The sequence below is a fragment of the Cherax quadricarinatus genome, chromosome 16 (assembly GCF_038502225.1).
Source record: "Cherax quadricarinatus isolate ZL_2023a chromosome 16, ASM3850222v1, whole genome shotgun sequence".
NCBI lineage: Eukaryota > Metazoa > Arthropoda > Malacostraca > Decapoda > Parastacidae > Cherax > Cherax quadricarinatus.
In genome coordinates this window covers 8551223-8570858 of record NC_091307.1, presented here as the reverse complement: position 1 = coordinate 8570858, position 19636 = coordinate 8551223, and the positions used below count along the sequence as shown (strand labels likewise).

The following is a 19636-nucleotide window of genomic DNA, read 5'->3' as shown; positions in this document are numbered from 1 at the left end:
ACACAACACAGTGCAAGCATACACCACACAGTGGAAGCATACACCACAGAGTGGAAGCAGACACCACACAGTGGAAGCAGACATAACACAGTGGAAGCAGACACCACACAGTGGAAGCAGACACCACACAGTGGAAGCATACACCACAGAGTGGAAGCAGACACCACACAGTGGAAGCAGACATAACACAGTGGAAGCAGACACCACACAGTGGAAGCAGACACCACACAGTGGAAGCAGACACAACACAGTGGAAGCAGACACCACACAGTGGAAGCAGACACCACACAGTGGAAGCAGACACCACACAGTGGAAGCAGACACCACACAGTGGAAGCAGACACAATACAGTGCAAGCGGACACCACAAAGTGCAAGCAGACACCACACAGTGGAAGCAGACACCACACAGTGCAAGCAGACACCACACAGTGCAAGCAGACACCACACAGTGGAAGCAGACACAATACAGTGCAAGCAGACACTACACAGTGCAAGCAGACACCACACAGTGGAAGCAGCCACCACACAGTGGAAGCAGACACCACCCAGTGGAAGCAGACACCACACAGTGGAAGCAGACACCACACAGTGGAAGCAGACACCACACAGTGCAAGCAGACACCACACAGTGCAAGCAGACACCACACAATTTTAAAGGTTCAAGTGACAGGCGCGTGAACAGCGGTTCACCCCCCACACGCTTAAATAGGTCATTACACTCGCAATGCTCTTACAAGTACCCGACCCGACGGAAAGCTCTTAATTCAAATGATAGGAGCTACCATCCCCTCCAGCGGATCAAACCTGATTACTCCCCCATTAACCAGGAGGAGCCTGACCCCGTACGGGTTTAGCGCCTCCCATAAATAGGGAGAGATCAGGTAAGATAATGGTACAACATTGGTACAAGAGCAATATACAGCAACGGTACAACAACGGTACAACACTGGTACAACAATGGTACAACACTGGTACAACAATGGTACAACAATGGTACAACACTGGTACAACAATGGTACAACAATGGCACAAAACTGGTACAACAATGGTACAACAATGGTACAACACTGGTACAACAATGGTACAACAATGGTACAAAACTGGTACAACAATGGTACAACAATGGTACAACACTGGTACAACAATGGTACAACAATGGCACAACACTGGTACAACAATGGTACAACAATGGTACAACACTGGTACAACAATGGTACAACACTGGTACAACAATGGTACAACAATGGTACAACAATGGTACAACAATGGTACAACAATGGCACAACACTGGTACAACAATGGTACAACACTGGTACAGCAATGGTACAACAATGGTGGAGGAGCAATGTACAAGAACTGTAAAACATTGACACAATGGTACAATCACTGTATATCAGTGGTGCAATAATGGTATAAGGAGGATACAAGAGAGCAAAGATCGTTCAACAATGTACAACAGTGGTACAACAATGTTATAACAATGGTACAAAAAATAGTACAATAAATTAGAACAATCATCCCTCCCCTTGAATCAAATAATTACATTATATTATTATTATTATTATTATTATTATTATTATTATTATTATTATTATTATATTAATTGAGAAGCTACAACTACTACTACTACTAATAATAATACTGCTATTACTAGTATTGTTGCTGCTGCTACTACTACTAATGCTAATAATAATAAATAATCCTGTAATTACTCAGATCTCACGAGCCTAGTTAAGCAGCGGGCCCAGGAGCTGTGCTTCGACCCTTGTAACCACAACAGGAGAGATCAAACATGGCTGACGACCCCCGACACAGTTTACCTCGAGTGCATTTTGAAGAGTTTTAATGTGTTCGCGGGAGTCAATTAGAAACAAAAATATAACTATATAGTAAATAAGGCACCCATCCACCAGCAGAGTGATAGAAACATTACAGAAGTACACAGGAAGGAGGGAAAAAACGAGCAAAACAGCTTTGTGGATGGTTGACGTAAACGCCGGCTGGTTATTATCACCTAGGAAAATGTAAGTAAAAGTGTTGATGCAATAGAGAATACATGGAAAGTGTCTCCAACACTAGTATGTGATTATAGTGCGACGAGAAAGTGTTGTCATTGTGCTGAGTGTAACTCTTGGTGTGTTTACTGTGTAGTTTAACGTGGTTCAAGGCGCCTTGACAACCATCTGAGGGTCACTGAGGCTGCATCTCGACTGTTCTTCACCGTCATCCCCTCAAAGAAAGTTCCTTGATGCTGGTGAGGGGCTCTTGATCTAGGGAATTGGATCTGTGCTCCAGTTCCCTGAATTAAGCCTGAATACCTTCTACATCCCCCCACAGGCGCTACATAATCCTACGGGTTTAGTGCTCCCCCTTGATTATAATAATAATAATAATCTTCACCGTCATGGTAACTGGTGCTGCTCCTTTATTAACTTGCTAGCAGTATTTACTTGCGTTCCGAGTTTTTTGTTCGATTCTTTATTTGTTAATTTTATCCTTGTTTTTATTATTGTGTTGTAAATATCTTTTTTATGGCTGTGAACGCTGGAGTGGCCTACGCTGTCAACGTGCTTCGTAAATATCACTATTACTATTAAAAGTATCATTGTGTGTATGTGTGTGTGTATATATACATATATGTCGTGCCGAATAGGTAAAATTGGTCAATTAGCAAGAATTCATTTAAAATTAAGTTTTTTCAAAAAATTTCCCCTAAATGTTTTTTTCATTTTTGTCAATGTAAAAATTAATAATTTTGGACCAAAAGAACCTTAGAAAACTTACCTAACCGTATAACAAGCGCAATTTAATTTAGCCTAATCCAACTAAATATATTTTAGATAAATTTACAGTAATTTAATGAACAAACACAATGAAATATATTTTTTTCGTCAGGTTCAGAATGATTTTTGCGAAATTATTGCATACACAAATTTTCGGTTGCCTTATTCGGCAAGAAGAGCGTTGCTATTTAAGCCAAAATAGCAAGTTTTACATATTCGGCACCTCCCCCCCCCCACACACACGAACAACATGACGGAAGGAATAGACTCCGAAGTGTCCCTGTTTGCAGATGATATGAAGTTGATGAGAAGAATTCAGTCGGACGAAGACCAGGCAGAACTACAAAGGGATCTGGATAGACTTCAGACCTCGTCCAGAAACTGGCTCCTGGAGTTCAACCCCACCAAGTGCAAAGTCATGAAGATTGGGGGAAGGGCAAAGAAGACCACAGACGGAGTACAGTCTGGGGGTCAGAGCCTACAAACCTCACTCAAGGAAAAGGATCTTGGGGTGAGTGTAACACCAGGCACATCTCCTGAGGTGCACATCAACCAAATAACTGCTGCAGCATACGGGCGCCTAGCAAACCTAAGAACAGCATTCCGACATCTAAATAAGGAGTCATTCAGGACCCTGTACACTGTGTACGTTAGGCCCATATTGGAATATGCAGCGCCAGTTTGGAACCCTCACCTAGCCAAGCATTTAAGGAAACTAGAGAAAGTGCAAAGGTTTGCAATAAGACTAGTCCCGGAGCTAAGGGGTATGTCCTACGAAGAGAGGTTAAGGGAAGTCGACCTGACGACACTGGAAGATAGAGTTAAGGGGGATATGATAATGACATAAAATACTGAGAGGTTTAGACAAGGTGGACAGAGACAGGATGTTCCAGAGATGGGACACAGCAACGAGGGGTCACAGTTGGAAGCTGATGAATCAGATGAACCACAGGGATGTTAGGAAGTATTTCTTTAGTCACAGAGTTGTCAGGAAGTGGAATAGCCTGGGTAGTGATGTAGTGGAAGCAGGATCCATACATAGTCTTAAGGAGAGGTATGACAAAGCTCACGGAGCGGGAAGAGTGACCGGGTAGCGGCCAGGTGAAGAGGCGGGGCCAGGAGCTATGACTCGACCCCCGCAACCACAACTAGGTGAGCACATACACAACTCACACACACACACACACACACACACACACACACACACACACACACACACACACACACACACACACACACACACACACACACACACACACACACTATCACACACGGAGACAGACGCCTCGTCTCGAAGAACACAGATTGAAGTAGAGAGAATCCCATTTTGAGAATACACATGGAACATGAAGGCAAATGTATATAAATCCAAAATTACACACTTTAACTGCAAGAACAGAATTTCTCCCCCCTCCCCCACCAACTGGAACTAAAAATTTCAAGACACCCACACTTCTCTATTCATTTCAGACACAAATGCTGTACTAAACTACTATATGCTCACACGTACACCATAAAACAAAAGGTAGCCACTATAAACTAAGATGGGCTCAACCCCTGAGACAGCTACACTTGTACAAAACCCTCATCCGACGCCGCCGCCTCTCACGCCACTAGCGCTCTTCTTTACAGCCAAGATTAACTTCCTGAAACTACAGCTTTTCCATATAACCAACGAGTCACTCCATGAGTGCAAATATCCCATCTCTCAGCGTCTACCGGAAAACGTTCAGCGACAAATTGACGAATAAATTAGAAGCCCACGACAATATATGGACCACATACCTCGACGAAGTAACCAGGAAGCCCAGAAACACTGGTCATGTCAGAGATGGGTATGAAGTTGTGGATGTCATAACGTATTGGATTCGACTGTCGATAGAGGATTTAATTCTAGTAACTAAAAAGTATGTAATTACGAACGTTTTGCATTTGTCTTAATGCACCATTTATGTTATCTTTGTGTGGGATTAGTTGTGTGTTGCCTGTGTAAGACACAGTGATCGTATCGCTGAATTTGGGTTTTGGAATGTCATTGGTGCAGAGGCTGTAGAGCGTAAGGGCTAGGAGGGAGTCCTGCTTGTAGTAGAAAATAGTTGGATTGTTGACCTTGGACTCTGATTCTTATTGTTGGGTTGTCTAGAAAGTTCAGAGAGAAGTTTTTGGGTGGCGCAGGGAAAGTTAAAAGCTGCTAATTTTGCACTTTAGACCGTTGTGCCAGACGGTATAAAAAGTTTTTCTCCACTTCCTTCGCAACAAGTGCTCTTGTTTGAACATGGAATCTGTTGATATGTACGTGGTTTATGATGGTGATCAGTACGTGGTGTGTGGATCTGTGTTGTCTGCAACCATATTGCCTCTCAGTGAAGATGTTTTTGTCGAAATGTTTTCGTAATCATAAGTTGATGAGTCTTTCGAATGTTTTCTCTAATGGTTCTAGTAGGCTACTGACTCTAGTTATTAGGGTCTGCGTGTGAATTGCTGGGTTTGGAGAGACGAGGATATTGTTGGTTGATCTGAATAGTGGTGGGAAGTTACAGGAGACCAGGGAGGCAGTCAGGAGTTGGCACTGGCGATGAAGGAGTGAGGGAGGTGTTTTACGATGATGTACTCACCTATTTGTACTCACCTATTTGTGGTTGCAGGGGTCGATTCACAGCTCCTGGCCCCGCCTCTTTGCTGATTGCTACTAGGTCCTCTCTCTCCCTGCCCCATGAGCTCTATCATACCTCGCCTTAAAACTATGTATGGTTCCTGCCTCCACCACATCACTTTCTAGGCTATTCCATGGCCTGACTACTCTATGACTGAAGAAATACTTCCTAACATCCCTTTGATTCATCTGAGTCTTCAACTTCCAATTGTGACCTCTTGTGTCTGTGTCCCATCTCTGGAACATCCCGTCTTTGTCCACCTTGTCTATTCCGCGCAGTATTTTATATGTCGTTATCATGTCTCCCCTGACCCTCCTGTCCTCCAGTGTCGTCAGGCCGATTTCCCTCAACCCGTAGCTCTGGGACTAGTCTTGTTGCAAACCTTTGCACTTTCTCTAATTTCTTGACGTGCTTGACTAGGTGTGGATTCCAAACTGGTGCTGCATACTCCAGTATGGGCCTGACGTAAATGGTATACAGAGTCTTGAACGAATCCTTACTGAGGTATCGGAACGCTATCCGTAGGTTTGCCAGGCGCCCGTATGCTGCAGCAGTTATCTGGTTGATGTGCGCCTCAGGAGATATGCTCGGTGTTATACTCACCCCCAGATCTTTTTCCTTGAGTGAGGTTTGCAGTCTTTGGCCATCTAAACTATATTGTGTCTGCGGTCTTCTTTGCCCTTCCCCAATCTTCATGACTTTGCATTTGGCAGGATTAAACTCAAGGAGCCAGTTGCTGGACCAGGCTTGTAGCCTGTCCAGGTCTCTTTGTAGTCCTGGAGGCACCTGGGGCTTGGGAGGCAGGTGGGATAATATTGTTTTGATGTTTACACTGAGAGGGGTGTTTAGCTTGTGAGTTGAGGTTAGTGTGTTTAAGTTATTATGTGTGTTAGAGTAATTAGAAGTCCGTACCTAATGTTCCAATTTACGGAGTCGTGGTGTGGTGAATGAGGTCGGAAGAAGTTTTCCCAGATTATGAATACTGTGGTGACTTCACCAGTTCCTATTATTATGAATGAAACAGGTGATTTTTTTTTTGCAGTGGGAATGCCCTTGATTCTCTGAGCGAAAATCCAGAATTTTTTTAATTTCGTGGTTCCATGTCCTGCTTACTGTATGACGTCTAGCCATTATTGTGACCCAACTCTATGCCATGTAGTATGTGGTTCTCGAGAAGGGTGAGGCCTCACAGGACTCGGCCATATCTAGTTTGCAAGAAAGTAGTGTTGGTAGCACAAGAGAACGCTACACAAATAACCCGCACATAAAAGAGAGAAGCTTACGACGACGTTTCGGTCCGACTTGGACCATTGACAAAGTCTGTCTGGTTCTTGCTGAGGGTAAAAAAGTACCTTTCTAATAGATGCTTTCCTTGAGATGGTGTCTTGAAGGATGGTATTAAGTGTAGCTGTGTCACTGTCAGACGTGAGTTAGGTTATTGAAGTTATGTTTTGAGTCATTGTGCTTTTGTAGAAAGAGGGGGGGGGGGGGGTTAGAGTTTGAGATAGATATGTAGGTGACTTTGCAGTGTGTGTGTGTGTGTGTGTGTGTGTGTGTGTGTGTGTGTGTGTGTGTGTGTGTGTGTGTGTGTGTGTGTGTACTCACCTAATTGTGGTTGCAGGGGTCGAGACTCAGCTCCTGGCCCCGTCTCTTCACTGATCGCTACTAGGTCCTCTACCTCTCTGCTTCCTGAGCTTTGTCATACCTCTTCTTAAAACTGTGTATGATTCCTACCTCCATTACTTCACTTGCTAGGCTATTCCACTTGCTGACGACTCTATGACTGAAGAAATAGTTCCTAACGTCCCTGTGACACGTCTGAGTCTTCAGCTTCCAATTGTGACCCCTTGTTTCTGTGTCTCCTCTCTGGAACATCCTGTCTCTGTCCACCTTGTCTATTCCCCGCAGTATCTTGTATGTCGCTATCATGTCTCCCATAACCCTTCTGTCCTTCAGTGTCATCAGCCCGATTTCCCTCAACCTTTCCTCGTACGACATTCCCCTGAGCTCTGGGACTAGCCTTGTTGCAAACCTTTGTACTTTCTCTAACTTCTTGACGTGCTTGACCAGGTGTGGGTTCCAGACTGGTGCTGCATACTCCAGTATGGGCCTAACATACACAGTGTACAGTGTCTTGAACGATTCCTTATTAAGGTATCGGAACGCTATTCTCAGGTTTGCCAGGCGCCCGTATGCTGCAGCAGTTATTTGGTTGATGTGTGCCTCCGGTGACGTGCTCGGTGTTATGGTCACCTCAAGGTCTTTCTCCCTGAGTGAGGTCTGTAGTCTTTGTCCACCTAGCCTATACTCTGTCTGCGGTCTTCTTTGCCCCTTCCCAATCTTCATGACTTTGCATTTGGCAGGGTTGAATTCGAGAAGCCAGTTTCTGGACCACGTGTCCAGCCTGTCCAGGTCTCTTTGCAGTCCTGCCTCATCCTCATCCGATTTAATTCTCATCAACTTCACATCATCTACGAATAGGGACACTTCAGAGTCTATTCCTTCCATCATGTCGTTCGCATATATCAAAAATAGCACTGGTCCTAGAACTGACCCCTGTGGGACCCCGCTCGTCACAGGCGCCCACTGTAATACCTCTTCACGTACCATGACTCGTTGTTGCCTCCCTGTCAGGTATTCCCTGATCCATTGCAGTGCCCTCCCTGTTATATGCGCCAGATCCTCCAGCTTCTGCACCGATCTCTTGTGAGGAACTGCCTTCCTGCAGTCCAGGAGAATGCAGTCAACCCACCCCTCTCGTGTCTTACTTCTGTTACCTTGTCATAAAACTCCAGAAGTTTTGTGACAGGATTTGCCTTCCATGAATCAATGCTGGTTTTCATTTATAATCTTGTTCCTTTCCAGGTGTTCCACCACTCTCCTCCTGATAATCTTCTCCATGACTTTGCATACTATACATGCCTCCTTTCTGTCTCCTTTCTTAAATATAGGGACTACATTTGCCGTTTTCCATATCTCAGGTAGTTGCCCAGTTTCAAGGGATGTGTTGAAGATTGTGGTTAGAGGCACGCACAGGATCTGTGTGTGTGTGTGTGTGTGTGTGTGTGTGTGTGTGTGTGTGTGTGTGTGTGTGTGTGTGTGTTATGACTGACGGACAGATAACCTTTTGATATTAAAAATTAGAATGGAATGGAATACAGGAAAAATTTTCCTTTAGCTTTCATCACCACTACGTCAGTGCTCTCTCTCTCTCTCTCTACTCTTTCGTTCTCTTTTTCTCTCGTTCCCTTTTCTCTCGTTCTCTTTTCTCTCTCGTTCTCTTTTCTCTCGTTCTCTTTTCTTTTGTTCTCCTTTATCTAGTTATCGTTCTCTCTCGTTCTTGTTCTCGTTCTCTCGTTTTCTTCTCTTTCGTTCTCTTTCTCGTTCTTTTTCTTTCTCATTCTCTTTCTCATAAGAACATAAGAAAGGAGGAACACTGCAGGAGGCCCGTTGGCCCATACCAGGCAGGTCCTTTACAATTCATCCCACTAACAAAACATTTGCCCAACCCAATTTTCAATGCCACCCAAGAAATAAGCTCTGATGTGAAAGTACCACTCAAATCCAACCCCTCCCACTCATGTACTTATCCAACTTAAATATGAAACTACCCAAAGTCCCAGCCTCAATAACCCAACAAGGTAGACTGTTCCACTCATCAACTACCCTATTTCCAAACCAATACTTTCCTATGTCCTTTCTAAATCTAAACTTATCTAATTTAAATCCATTACTGCGGGTTCTCTCTTGGAGAGACATCCTCAAGACCTTATTAATATCCCCTTTATTAATACCTATCTTCCACTTATACACTTCGATCAGGTCTCCCCTCATTCTTCGTCTAACAAGTGAATGTAACTTAAGAGTCTTCAATCTTTCTTCATAAGGAAGATTTCTAATGATATGTATTAATTTAGTCATCCTACGCTGAATGTTTTCTAACGAATTTATGTCCATTCTGTAATATGGAGACCAGAACTGAGCTGCATAATCTAGGTGAGGCCTTACTGATGATGTATAAAGCTGCAGTATGATCTCTGGACTTCTGTTGCTTACACTTCTTGATATAAATCCCAGTAATCTATTTGCCTTATTACGTACGCTTAGGCATTGCTGTTTTGGTTTAAGGTTGCTGCTCACCATAACCCCCAAGTCCTTTTCGCAATCTGTATGGCTAAGTTCTACATCATTTAACTTATAAGTACTAGGGTTATGGGCACTCCCAAGCTTCAGAACCTTGCATTTATCTACATTGAACTGCATCTGCCACTTTTCTGACCAAGAATCGAGTTTGTTTAAATCCTCCTGAAGTTCCATAACATCTACGTTTGAATCAATTATCCTACCTATCTTTGTGTCATCGGCGAATTTGCTCATATCACTAGTAATTCCCTCATCAAGATCATTGATATATATTATAAACAACAACGGGCCCAAGACTGATCCCTGTGGAACGCCACTTGTTACAGATCCCCACTCAGATTTAACCCCATTTATGGACACTGCTTCCTGTCAGTGAGCCATGACTCGATCCACGAGAGCACTTTTCCCCCAATGCCATGAGCTGCCACTTTCTTTAACAGTCTATGATGCGGAACTCTATCAAAAGCCTTACTAGAATCTAAGTAAATAATATCAAATTCTTTATCGTGGTCAACAGCCTCAAAAGCTTTACTGAAGAAAGTTAATAAATTAGTTAGACAAGACCGGCCTCTTGTGAATCCATGCTGAGTATCATTAATCAAGCTATGCTTATCGAGATGGCTTCTTATAATCTCAGCTATAATTGACTCTAGTAATTTGCCTACAATTGAGGTCAGGCTTATTGGGCGGTAATTTGACGGTAACGACTTGTCCCCCGTTTTAAAAATAGGAATTACATTAGCCATCTTCCACATATCAGACACTACACCTGTTTGAAGAGATAAATTAAAAATATTAGTTAATGGTTCACAGAGTTCCAATTTGCATTCCTTAAGAACCCTTGAAAAAACCTCATCAGGACCCGGCGACTTATTTTGCTTCAGTCTGTCTATCTGCTTCACAACCATTTCACTAGTGACTGTGATGTTACATAATTTATCTTCTTCTAGCCCACTATAAAAATTAATTACTGGAATATTGTTAGTGTCTTCCTGTGTAAAAACTGAGAGAAAATAATTATTAAAAATCGAGCACATTTCATTCTCTTTGTCAGTAAGGTGCCCATAGTTATTTTTAAGGGGACCTATCTTATCTCTAACTTTTGTTCTATAGACCTGGAAAAAACTTTTTGGGTTAGTTTTAGAATCCCTAGCAACTTTAATTTCATAGTCCCTTTTAGCTTTTCTTATCCCCTTTTTAATGTCCCTCTTAATGTCAATATACTGATTCATAAGATGACCCTCACCTCTTTTGATACGCCTATAAATTGCTTTCTTATGCCCTAGTAGATATTTGAGCCTATTATTCATCCATTTTGGGTCATTTCTATTTGATCTAATTTCTTTATATGGGATAAACTTTCTTTGAGCAGCATGTATAGTGTTCAGAAAACTGTCATATTGATAGCTCTCTTCGTTACCCCAGTCAACAGATGATAAGTGTTCTCTAAGCCCATCGTAATCTGCTAAGCGAAAATCTGGGACTGTTACTGAGTTATCGCTACTATCGTACTTCCATTCAATGCTAAATGTAATTGATTTGTGGTCGCTACCACCCAGTTCCTCTGAAATTTCTAAATTATTAACAAGGGATTCATTGTTCATGATAACTAAGTCAAGCAAGTTATTTCCCCTTGTAGGTTCTGTCACAAACTGCTTCAAAAAACAATCCTGAACTACTTCTAAGAAGTCGTATGATTCTAAATTCCCAGTCAAGAAATTCCAATCAATATGACTAAAGTTAAAGTCTCCTAGAATTACTACATTATCGTGCCTAGTGGCCTTAACAATTTCCTCCCATAGTAGTCTCCCTTGGTCCCTATCTAAGTTTGGGGGACGGTATATCACTCCTAAAATCAGTTTTTCATGCCCCTCTGAAAATTCTATCCAAACAGACTCTGTATGTGTTACTTCAGACTTAATACCCGTTTTTATGCAACAGTTCAAGCGATCTCGGACATACACTGCCACCCCACCTCACTTCCCGATACTTCTATCTACTTGGAACAATTTAAAACCCTGAATATGACATTCCGCAGGCATGTCCCGACTTTTTGAATTAAACCACGTCTCAGTTAAGGCAAATACATCAATGTTACCTGCACTAGCAACTAATCTCAACTCGTCCATCTTATTCCTAGCACTACGGCAATTAGCATAATAAACATTGAAAGACTCTCCTTTCTCTTTACCCTTCCTGCTCATTTCTGTTTTTCTGCTAAACCTACTGTCCTTATCACCCAAAGTCCCTGGCTTTTCAATATCTACCTCGTTCTGCTTATTACTAGTTCCCCTAGAACTCGTAATATTACTACACTGGGACTTCACTGTTTTCCTGCCAAAACCCATACCACTAACTATTCCTAGTTTAAAGTCCTAACTGCTCCCTCCACTGCAGTTGCCAGTGCTACCACCCCAGACCTAGATAAGTGAACCCCATCCCTAGCATACATGTCATTTCTGCCATAGAAGAGGTCCCAGTTGTCAATGAATGTTACCGCATTTTCCTTACAGTATTTGTCCAGCCAGCAATTGACACCAATTGCCCTGGACAACCTTCTTCTTCTGATGATGACCAGAGCTTTGGTAAGATGGGTAAGGAAGAAGGATGAGTAAGGATGGAAATATTGGAAAAGGGTGGGAGGGGGGAGAGAGGTAGGATATAAAAGGTAAGTGGCGCAACCACTTTGGTGTAATTTAAAAAGTGTATGTGAAATGATAAGATATTCTTTAAGGGGTATAATACTAACCCATCAGAGTCACATAGATATAACAGATATATAAGTACATGACTCTGAATTCGTAGTAATTATACAAGTTGCAATTGCTTTTTTTTTTCTTTTTTTTTTTTTTTTTTTTTTTTTTTTTTTTTTTTTTTTTTTTTTTTTTTTTTTTTTTTTTTTTGCGATTGCACAACGGATATTTATGCGACAATGAAGGCAATAATTTTCTGGCCAGTTTATGGAATTACGCGACAATGGCTTCTTACAGGTGGTGTCCAGCCATGGTAAGTAGCATAATTTTTACACTAGATTGTTATACAAGATGTCTCCCTAATTGGGGGCGATGATTTTCTTAGTATACATAGAAGGGTTCTGGTGCTACCCAATCTTCTTCATCAGGGAGGTTGCTCAATATCATGGGTCGATGGTAATCATCTTTATGTATAAAACGACGGACCCTCTGTGGGAGAGTCATTCTTTGAGTCCTGTGAGGAGGAGTATTGATTATATAATCCGTGGTATTTACCACTTGTATAGGATGTTCTCTATCTGGCATGTATAGTTCTTGCATTGAATAGAGTTGTTTCTTTTTTAGAGTGTCGAGGCGTACATTTATGGCAGTAATATCTTGTTGTATGTGTAAATCTGCCATTTTAACTCTGTCTCTCCTCCTGGTATCGGTAATGAAGCGAAGAGCTCTATTCTGGACCCTTTGTAGCCGTAGCATGTTGGTCTTTGTTGTTAATGACATTGGGACACAAGGGTATTCGAGTATAGGTCTTATTATCATTTTATACAGATGTTTTTTGACATGTTGAGGAGCTTGATTGAATCGAAAGAGACTGCTAAGACTGGCTTTGGCTATGTTGATCTTTTTAGTTACATGAGATGTTGAGTGGAGCACCCTGTCTATTACATAGCCCACCAAATACACAGGCTGCTCCACTCAACATCTCATGTAACTAGAAAGATCAACATAGCCAAAGCCTCTCCTTGGCAAAATACCACATATGACAAAATACCACATATGACAGGGCAAAATACCACATAATTATTTCTATTGCTGACCTATACCTGCTAATCAGGTCTTCACTCCTACGTCTGCCAACATCGTTGCCTCCAGCATTGAGACAGATAATAGGATTGCTCCCATTACCTCTCATGATGTCATCCAGACTGCTAACAATATCCTCCATCCCTGCCCCAGGAAAGCAAACTCTCTGTCTCCTAGTCCTGTCCTTCACGCAGAACGCCCTATCCATATACCTAACTTGGCTATCCCCAACAACAACAATATTCTTACCTTCCTTGGAGTCGTTCGTCGTGATGTTCCCAGTAGTCGACTCACATTCGTCGGGTAGCACTGAGAATGTATTAGATGTTTCCACAACAGTTTCCACGGCAGTCTCTTTCTTCTTCATCGTTTCTATCTTTCCATTCGTCTTCTTGATCGTCAACTTCGTTCCCTGCTGTCTAGCCACTGACCAGTTTCCCTTCTTGACCTGAGGACTCAAAACAGGAGGACTACTACGAATCTTCTTGTTTTCCTCGGTCAGTCGCCGAATCTCCAACTTCGCTATCCTCAATTCTTCCTTAAGCTGTTGGTAAAGTTGCTCGATGGAGGGCATCTTGCTTCAATTCGTAGAGAGCGCGCAAACAGGTCTTCACAGAGCTAAGTACACGTCAACACTGAGCTAAGTACTTTCTTTCTCTCTTGTTCTCTTTCTCGTCTTCTATTTCCCTTGTTTTCTCCCTCTCGTTTTCTCTCTTCCCCCTCTCTCCCTCCATCCCTCTCTCACTCCATCCCTCTCTCCCTCCATCCCTCTCTCCCTCCATCCCTCTCTCCCTCCATCCCTCTCTCCCTCCATCCCTCTCTCCCTCCATCCCTCTCTCCCTCCATCCCTCTCTCCCTCCATCCCTCTCTCCCTCCATCCCTCTCTCCCTCCATCCCTCTCTCCCTCTCCATCCCCGTCCTCCGGTGAAGGGCTTTTTTATTCAAAGCATTTACAACCGTCCCCGAGTGTGCAAAGCTACAAGAACGCATTTACAAACGTCTCCTAGTCTACAAGACTTCAAGCACGCATTTGCAAATAGCCAACACATTAACTCATTCCCAGAAATGCATTTACAAATATCCCAGAGTCTTCAAAGCTACAAGAACGCTTCTACAAATGGCCAACACATTTACAAACTCCCAGAAACGCATTTACAAACGTCCCCGAGTCCATAAAGTTACAAGATCGCTTTTACAAACATTCGATTCGTCTACATAGCTACAACAACGAATGTGCAAACGACCCACGCATTTACCAACGTCCTGCTCGCTCACAAACTCACTCGAGAAATAGATGTTTACAAATCCGGCAAATCCACCAAGAATGTGCAGGAGCAGAGGCGCAGCAGCAATTATTTACACGCTCTCTCACCTCTGGAGAGACATTATACTGAATTTATATCTCTCTGGAGGTATCGACGTGTTACGGCCGTCGGTAACTTAACTGTCTGCTGTCTTTAAGAGAGAGAGAGAGAGAGAGAGAGAGAGAGAAACACACACACACACACACACACACACACACACACACACACACACACACACACACACACACACACGTGTATGTATTGCTCTGTCAGCAACCCCCCAACAACAACAAAAACATGAAAAACAACAGGCAAGAGGTACATTAACCACCACCCACCAAAAATAAAGAAAAACAAAAGCCAAAAACAACATACACAACAAAAACAACACAAATAAGGAAAAATGAAAGAAAAAACTGCAATAAAATAACACAAAGACCAATAGACAAAAGCAAGATAACGAAACCAACAATAAAAAAAAAACTAAAATCAAGCACAACCACAAAAAAAGCTACGATAACAACAACAGCAGCAACAGCCACCACCACTGGCTTACAAAAAAAAATAGTTTATAATAGTGCAGTAAGATAAAAGCCAGGAGCTTGAAGTCCGCCATTAGAGCAACAACAGGCGAGGGATAAACCTGTGTTTTTGCTCCGCTAACAAAAACACTGAGCCAGATTGTTTCTTTTCTCATTTTAAAACAAAAATACCCAGCCAAATGGTGTTTTCATTGCAACGAAACAAAAACAGCTGCTGACTCGCTGAAACAAAAACAGCCGAGAGATTTTCTCTTTATCCACGTGGAAACAAAAACAGTAGAGTTATTTTCTTTTTATTCAAGACTGAAACAAAAACTAAACAAAAACAAATCTCTAGATTATTTCAAGGCTGACTTTTTTTTATTATTTACGTTGAAAGCAAAGAGTATCTTTATTTTTTTTGCACACTGTAAAAACAGAAAAAAAAGATGGCTCTCCAGATATTTATTTTTCATAAGCTGAAAACAAAACAGCCGCCTCAGTTTTTCCTTTGTGTTCCCTTTAGAAACACACAATAACTGCCCAAATCGTCCTGTGTAGGCCTATTGGCCTCAGAGGAACCTTGGTTGCCTCCCATAGGCAATAATGATCCATGAGGATCATGAATTTTAAAGTATCACGTATATCCCATAGTTACCCCGTGAGGGAGGTTCTGTCGGCAATCCTGAGTGTGACAGAACTGTCACCACAGAAGACTGCAGTACCACCACCTGTGTTGTCATCACAGAAAACGGCAGTACCACCACCTATGTTGTCATAGAAAACGGTAGTACCACCACCTATGTTGTCATCACAGAAAACGGCAGTACCACCACCTATGTTATCACAGAAAACGGCAGTACCACCACCTATGTTATCACCACAGAAAACGGCAGTACCACCACCTATGTTATCACCACAGAAAACGGCAGTACCACCACCTATGTTGTCATCACAGAAAACGGCAGTACCACCACCTATGTTATCATAGAAAACTGCAGTACCACCACCTATGTTATCATAGAAAACGGCAGTACCACCACCTATGTTGTCATAGAAAACGGCAGTACCACCACCTATGTTGTCATCACAGAAAACGGCAGTACCACCACCTATGTTGTCATCACAGAAAACGGCAGTACCACCACTTATGTTGCCATCACAGAAAACGGCAGTACCACCACTTACGTTGCCATCACAGAAAACGGCAGTACCACCACTTATGTTGTCACCACAGAAAACGGCAGTACCACCACTTATGTTGTCATCACAGAACACGGCAGTACCGTCACCCTCCCCCTCCCAGGGTTTCATCATCACAGACAGTGATATTAAATACCATCAACACCAGTAGTCATTTACACTCTCCAGTGATAGCCTCCAGTATATTTTTTTTTCAATATGGAGTGACTTTCATTTTGTTAGAAGTGTGTATTATAAACCTCCAGTAATTGTTATCAAACGAGCGTGTTCTCGTTACGTACCGCCATGAAAGGTGCCAAACTCAACCTGGCCAGGAAATAATTGCACCTCCTGTATTATCACCATATACACTGAACGCAGAGGTCTGTAAAATGAATTTGGTACATTTTGTGGTTAACAACCAAACAAATAAAATAAATTGTAACGGAAGGGTAATGTTTGTTTATACACACACACAGCAGTCAGCATATTTTTTTTTTTTAACAAGTCGGCCGTCTCCCACCGAGGCAGGGTGACCCAAAAAGAAAGAAAATCCCCAAAAAGAAAATACTTTCATCATTCAACACTTTCACCTCACTCACACATAATCACTGTTTTTGCAGAGGTGCTCAGAACACAACAGTTTAAAAGTATACACATATAAAGATACACAACATATCCCTCCAAACTGCCAATATCCCAAACCCCTCCGTTAAAGTGCAGGCATTGTCCGGCTATATAAAAATAACCGGTTTCTCTGAATCCCTTCACTAAATATTACCCTCCTCACACTCCAAAGGATCGTCAGGTCCCAAATACCATTCGTCTCCATTCACTCCTATCGAACACGCTCATGCGCGCCTGCTGGAAGTCCAAGCCCCTCGCCCACAAAAACTCCCTTACCCCTTCTTTCCAACCTTTTCGAGGACGACCCCCTACCCCGTCTTCCTTCCCCTACAGATTTATACGCTCTCCACGTCATTCTACTTTGATCCATTCTCTCTAAATGACCAAACCACCTCAACAACCCCTCTTCAGTCCTCTGACTAATACTTTTATTAACTCCACACCTTCTCCTAATATCCACACTCCGAATTTTCTGGATAATATATATATATATATATATATATATATATATATATATATATATATATATATATATATATATATATATATATATATATATATATATATATATAATTCTTCCTCCGTAAGCCATGCGTGTTGTAGGAGGCAACTAAAATGCCAGGAGCAAGGGGCTAGTAACCACTTCTCCTGTATATATTACTAAATGTGAAAGGAGAAACTTTCGTTTTTCCTTTTGGGCCACCCCGCCTCGGTGGGATATGGCCAGTGTGTTGAAAGAAAGAAATATATATATGTATGTATATATATATATATATATATATATATATATATATATATATATATATATATATATATATATATATATAATATCATGTATACATCGTGAAAATTAATGTTAGTGTAAACATTAAGAAATTCATATATTTCATATGACATTAAATAATGTTAGTTAGATTTCCTTTAACATAACATTGGTTGGGTTCCGTTAAGCTAAAGTACAGTGGGTTAAATTTTGCAAAGATAAGTTAGGTCGCTGAGTTAGTTTTGATGCAGTAGTTCGTTTAGCATTAACTGTTGGGTTAACATTTATGAAGGTGTGTGTGTGTGTACTCACCTAATTGTACTCACCTAATTGTGGTTGCAGGGGTCGAGACTCAGCTCCTGGCCCCGCCTCTTCACTGATCGCTACTGGATCCTCTCTCTCTGCTTCCTGAGCTTTGTCATACCTCTTCTTAAAACTATGTATGGTTCCTGCCTCCACTACTTCACTTGCTAGGCTATTCCACTTGCTGACAACTCTATGACTGAAGAAATACTTCCTAACGTCCCTGTGACTCGTCTGAGTCTTCAGCTTCCAGTTGTGACCCCTTGTTTCTGTGTCCCCTCTCTGGAACATCCTATCTCTGTCCACCTTGTCTATTCCCCGCAGTATCTTGTATGTCGTTATCATGTCTCCCCTGACCCTTCTGTCCTCCAGTGTCGTCAGTCCGATTTCCCTTAACATTTCCTTGTACGACATTCCCTTGAGCTCTGGGACTAGCCTTGTTGCAAACCTTTGTACTTTCTCTAACTTCCTGACGTGCTTGACCAGGTGTGGGTTCCAGACTGGTGCTGCATACTCCAGTATGGGCCTAACATACACAGTGTACAGTGTCTTGAACGATTCCTTATTAAGGTATCGGAACGCTATTCTCAGGTTTGCCAGGCGCCCGTATGCTGCAGCGGTTATTTGGTTGATGTGTGCCTCCGGTGATGTGCTCGGTGTTATGGTCACCCCAAGGTCTTTCTCCCTGAGTGAGGTCTGTAGTCTTTGTCCACCTAGCCTATACTCTGTCTGCGGTCTTCTTTGCCCCTCCCCAATCTTCATGACTTTGTATTTGGCTGGATTGAATTCGAGAAGCCAGTTGCTGGACCACATGTCCAGCCTGTCCAGGTCTCTTTGCAGTCCTGCCTCATCCTCGTCCGATTTAATTCTTCTCATCAACTTCACGTCATCTGCGAACAGGGACACTTCAGAGTCTATTCCTTCCATCATGTCGTTCACATATACCAAAAATAGCACTGGTCCTAGAACTGACCCCTGTGGGACCCCGCTCGTAACAGGCGCCCACTGTGATACCTCTTCACGTACCATGACTCGTTGCTGCCTCCCTGTCAGGTATTCCCTTATCCATTGCAGTGCCGTCCCTTTTACGTGCGCCTGATCCTCCAGCTTCTGCACTAATCTCTTGTGGGGAACTGTGTCAAAGGCCTTCCTGCAGTCTACGAAAACGCAATCTACCCACCCCTCTCTCTCGTGTCTTACTTCTGTTACCTTGTCATAAAACTCCAGGAGGTTTGTGATACAAGATTTGCCTTCCATGAACCCATGCTGGTTTTCATTTATAATCTTGTTCCTTTCCAGGTGTTCGACCACTCTCCTCCTGATAATCTTCTCCATGACTTTGCACACAATACATGCCAGAGACACAGGTCTGTAGTTTAGTGCCTCGTTTCTGTTTCCTTTCTTAAATATGGGGACTACATTAGCTGTCTTCCATTTCTCAGGTAGTTGCCCAGTTTCAAGGGATGTGTTGAAGATTGTGGTTAGAGGCACGCACAGCATCTGTGCTCCTTCTCTAAGGACCCATGGGGAGATGTCCGGTCCCATCGCCTTTGAGGTGTCAAGGTCACTTAAGAGCTT

General features: G+C 42.5%; 1 long non-coding RNA gene across 1 annotated transcript in view; it reads left to right on the top strand.

Moving 5' to 3' along the window:
* The first annotated feature begins 1788 nt into the window (after positions 1-1788).
* Positions 1789-19636, top strand: part of LOC138852757 (uncharacterized) — a 313494-nt gene continuing 295646 nt past the window's right edge. Inside the window, exon 1 of the long non-coding RNA XR_011392053.1 lies at positions 1789-2026. This is a non-coding gene — a long non-coding RNA (uncharacterized lncRNA). The remainder of the gene's footprint in view (positions 2027-19636) is intronic.